The sequence below is a fragment of the Gekko japonicus genome, unplaced genomic scaffold (assembly GCF_001447785.1).
Source record: "Gekko japonicus isolate JY-2015 unplaced genomic scaffold, Gekko_japonicus_V1.1 scaffold2031, whole genome shotgun sequence".
NCBI lineage: Eukaryota > Metazoa > Chordata > Lepidosauria > Squamata > Gekkonidae > Gekko > Gekko japonicus.
Window position 1 is genome coordinate 219,857 of NW_015159776.1, and position 5,070 is coordinate 224,926.

Here is a 5,070-nt window from a genome sequence, read left to right on the forward strand (position 1 = left end):
GGCTCTGCCTCCTGCAGTGGCCACTTTGTGCCTGGCTCTGCCTCCTGGGTGGCCATTTTGTGGTTGCACCCATCACCCTGTGTCAGAATTCCAAAGGCACCCACAGGCTCCAAAAGGTGGCAGACCCCTGACATAAACTATGTTCTCTGTAGGTAAATAGGGAACATTTTTACACTGAAGTTACAAGATGAAGTCTTGTTCCACATCTGACAGCAAATGAAGTCTATTAGAATGCAGGAATGTGGGATTAACACTTTCTGTAAATCCCATTGAGTAGACTTGAGTAGGATTCTGTTTAGGACTACACTGCAAATGTCCTGAGTGTAAGAAATTGAGAGGATGTATGTTGTGTACATGAATTTTCAGCTGTTTATATATCGCAGGCACCTCTGGAATTCTGACACAGTGTGGTGGCTGGCTGCAGAAACAAAGTGGCTGCCACTAAATAGCTGCCACAGGAGGCAGTGGCATCCACAAAATGGTTGCCTCAGTTTACCTTCATTTACACAGTGAAGACCCTTGTGCAGGTACAGGAAAGGTGTTGGTTGTGCTTCTAAAAGCCTTCTTCTTCCTGCAAGCACCCCCAGAAATACATCAAATACATCATGAGGAGCTGGGGGGGTGCTCTTCCACACACACCATAAGAAGTTTTTTTGGGGGCAAACCAGTCCTTTCTGGAATTTCATTAAGGACTTCACCCCAATGCTTTCAACTATAGTGAAGCACTTTCTGTTTTTTTTCATTGCCAATATAATTGCTTATAAGCATTTGATTAGGGTGGGCAGACATGCAGCGTTACTGGTTTATTTGGTTTAAATGCTCTTAAATATTCACACTGGATTATGGCCACTAATGTTTTTTTCTCCTTTCTGTTTGTACTAGGCAAGGTGAATGGACATTATCTTTGGAATGATTTTATTGTGGATTAATCTGTTACTGGTTCTGCCAAGGGAAGGAGATTGACTCTGATTAGTTCAAACTTTTAACATGCTGCATTTTCTGCTTGGACTTCTAAACTCAGATACTGGCTTCTCCCCAGATTAACTCAATTTTGAGCAATTTGTATACAACTTTCCCTCCTTCATTCAGTTCTAGGGGAGAGATTAATTTTCATACTGTGTCTCTTTTCCTCCCATGAAGACATCAGTACTAGGGAAATCCCACTATCATAAGCCAAAAAACACAAGGCAAACAAAAACGGCAGACAAGTGAAGATATATGAACCTGAACATCCTCTAATCTGGGTGACAGTCTAATTTCACAAGCAGCTGAGAGTCATTCTCAATTGATGGCTCTGAACTGGCGTCCTCAGGGGAACAAGTAGGGAGGAGGAAGTTTGTCAGGAAAAAAGACCCTTTTTGAGTCGAAGAAGAATGATTAAGAGAGGGCTTCGTTGTCCACCACCCACCTAAAGTCGATAGCACTCAATGGACAGGAGGAAAATGAACTATATAAACCAGGTGTATGACTATTAACTCCACGGGCTGCTTTTGAAGGCACGGAGAAATCTCGAGTGGAGAAGACTTCCTGCAGGAAGAAGCAACTATTGCACGGTAACAAACAAACAAACGAAAAAAAACAAAAACCCTCTCATCACGGTTTCATTAATTGACAGAGTGAGGACATCCTACCAGATGTGTGTGTGTCTCTCTCGTATGATAGGCAGCTCTTTCAATGTTATGGCTGTGGGGCATGTGGGTATTATTGCCTTTCTCATTTGATAGGTATTATATTGACGTTTGGAATTAGTCAGGATGTCCCCTTCATGGCAACAAAAGGACTAAATCTGCCGCCACTGTCTGCCGGACAGAAAAAAGCAAAAGTTTAAATATTTGGAGACAGAGAAAGGTGTGGATATTCTTTTAACTAGATCTTTGGATAAAGGGGTTCTGAAAGAGCTGCAAACTGAAGAGGCTTTGTAGACAGCTGGATTAATATTCTTTACCATTTGAGTGTACTTGTTCGATGTGTTCAGAGCGGCTTACTCGGGGGGCAGGAGGGAGCGGACCGGCCGGCTCAGCCCGTCCGGGTTGGTTTGCAGAGTGCTTTCGATGTGAGGGTTCCAGCCGAGGCAGTTGTCATCGGAAACAATGAAAAAGAATAGAGGAGGAGGAATGTTCTTGAAAATGACAGCACTTCCCGATGCGAGAGCGTTAACCCAAGGGTGGGTGTGAAAGAAATATTTTTCCTCTGAATGCAATTCTGAAAAAAGTGGTGGTTGTTAAAAATAAATTTGAAAAGAGACCATTAAAAGTAGGTGACAAATTGTCCCGGAACCAAATTTTTAAATAGCATCCTGAATCCAAATCTTTATCAACTGGACTTGGTTTATTATCCTATTATAAATATAAGGGGGGGAGGGGTTTCCCCCAAGCGCTGCTCCAAAACCGAAGGAGCCGCGGAGGGGTGTCGGGGCGGCAGCAGCCCCTCTCGCCCGGCTCCCTCCTGGGCCACGCGTGACAGACGCGGGCGATGCCAAGGGAACCCTCGCGGGAGTTTTCCGCTGCGACTCTTTTCTGCTCCGAGAGAGCCAGGAAACGCTCCGCCCCACGAACTGCTGTCCGGCTCAGAGTTGAAGCGTGTCCAGTCTCTGCCGCCTTCAGCCCGGAGGAGGGCTCGGGAAAGCGAGCTCGGCAAATCCCTCACAAAGCCCCCGGCTTGCGAGATGCCTGGCCTGCTTAATACCCTTTCCCCCTAATCCGAGTCTATAAATGTGCCTGCAGGGGGGCTAGGAGGGGAGCGGCGGGCCGGTGGGCGGGGTGGCCGCCGCCGGACCAGTCAAAGGGAGCGCCTCCCCGCCGGTCCCAGCAGAGAGCAGCCGGGCGGGCAACTGGAGCGGACCCCACCCCACCCCACCCCGGGACTACCCCGCGAGCCCTCGCATGAGGCGGCTGGAGGAGGCGAGGGTGCCGCGGCCTGACCCCGGACAGCCACCCTAGCGACCCTCGGGCCGCGCCACGTGCCTTTGCCGCCGCGGGCTCAGCCAATCGCGTGCCGGGCGCCAAAAGCCGGCCTCGCGCTGCGCCCCCCTCTCCGGGTCGCCCCCCGCGTGCGGGGCAAGCGCCCGCCTCGGCATGGGGAGGAGGAGAGAGGCGGGGGCGGGCGGGAGCCAGAGCAGGAGCTAACCCACCGGGCGCTGCCCTCTCCCTCTCTTTCTCCCTGCTCCCAGGAGGCGGCCCAGAGATGCCCGAGGCCGAGAGATGCCACCCGGCCTTGCCGGCCCTCCTCGTCGTCCTGCTCGTCTCTGCCCTCCTGACCCCCACGCCGGGGGTCGAGGGCAGCAGCGCTCCAAGGAGCCGAGCCCGGGACCGCCAGACGCCGGCGGGGGACAGGAAGACGCTGCTGGAGTTCCTCCTCAAGGCTCTTGGGGACGGCGGCGGCGGCGGCAGCAGCAGCCACCCGGCGCTCCCGCACCCCCTAGGGGCCGACCGGGTCCTCGCCCGCCGCTACAGGGGCAGCGGCGCCCTTTACCCCGCGCCGGCTGTGGACCAAGAACCCCGCGGGCTGGGCTTCTCGTCTTCCTCGTCCTCCAGGGAGCGAGTGGCTGGGCAGCCGGGCAGGCTCCTCTCTGTTTCCAGGCACATAGGTAAGAAGGCGACGGATTCCGCCCCCTCCCCACCCCTCCCCTCCCCTTCCGCGGGGATGAGCCAGATCTCTCTTAGTGTAAGAAGAAGGAGTGCCTCTGCCCATGGGCAAAGAGTCTGAACCAAAGAACCGGGACGGGCATACTGGCAGCGAGCGCTTTGGTCTGAGCTTCCGACGAACTTCGCTTTACTTTTAATCCCGGAGACATTCACGAAGGGGTGACAACAGCAGGCTACCCGCCTAAGCTACTTACTTTGACGTTAGTTCTGCTGGTATACCTAGACAAAAATCCCGAGGTCTACTCAGAAGTAAGTCCCGTTTTATTCAAATGGGTCTTACTCCCCCCAAAAATAGTCTTAGGGTCACACAGCCCCTAGTGGCTTACTTTCAGATAAGCTTGGTTCCTCGCGCTAGCAGGCTGGAGCCTCCGAAAAGCGGAGAAGTTTTCAACCTGTTGCGCTGAGGCTTGGCTTGCAGTGTTGCGGCTGCTCCTCCAACTTGAGTCGGCGATGAACCTGAGAAGCCGCCTTCACTGGCAGCTCTGGGTAGCCTTGCTTTGTTTTGTCTAGAGCGGAGAGCAGTTTTGACGCTGAGCAGAGACACCTAACTCTCCCTGCCTGCTCCTTAAAGTTCCCTGATAAACAAGCTCCGTTGGCTTTCAGGTCCTCAAGTGCCTATGTAGTCTCTAATAGCTACAGGAGTCCTAAGAGCTACAGGAAGCCTAAGAGCTTCAAGTCACCAGCCCAGGCTGTCATCCCCCCCCCCCCCATCACACACGAAAGAAAAGGTTTGGAAGGAATCCCCGTCCTCAGTTGAAGTGGCAGACAGACATTCAAGAAACCCTCTTGCAAACAGAGATCAAAGGGAAATGGAGCGGCTGAGCTTGACATTGTCTCTATCTCTCTGCCTTACATGAATTTGTGGGGGTGATTTCAGGTCTTGTTTTAAAAGGGAAGGGGGAAGGCATCATGTTCTGTTCCCATTTTCTCATCTAACTCATTTTGGAGACTTGAAAATGTAAACTTATTACTCTCATTTGCTTGTGGAAGCACCTCTGTCAAGAAAAAAGCATCAGTCACTTGTCTAGAAAGGAAGTGCTTGCCCCTAACCGTGCTCATGACTCTTGTTCTTTTTTTTATCTTTTAAAGCATGGAACAGTCCCTTTCTAAACAGCTGTAGGAACTAGCTGTTAAAGGGCAAATGAATTTCAGATTTACAACTCAGCATGCTGGTTTTTAGACAGTGTGTAATGAGGTAATTGATATCTAGAGATGACTTTTGTTGAACTTTGCCCTCTGTTCTGTGAAACTATAGAGGAGTGCTGAAGAGAAAAGACCCCTTAGTATTGTTTGCTTCTACTTGAACTGGATTAATTTCTGTTGTATAGAGAATTGGTGGGAGTGCAGGGGAGTGAGTGGGGTTCTCAAATAAAAGGAACTCAAAGTTAGGTACATCTAAATCATGTTTAAGTGGTAGGAATGATGT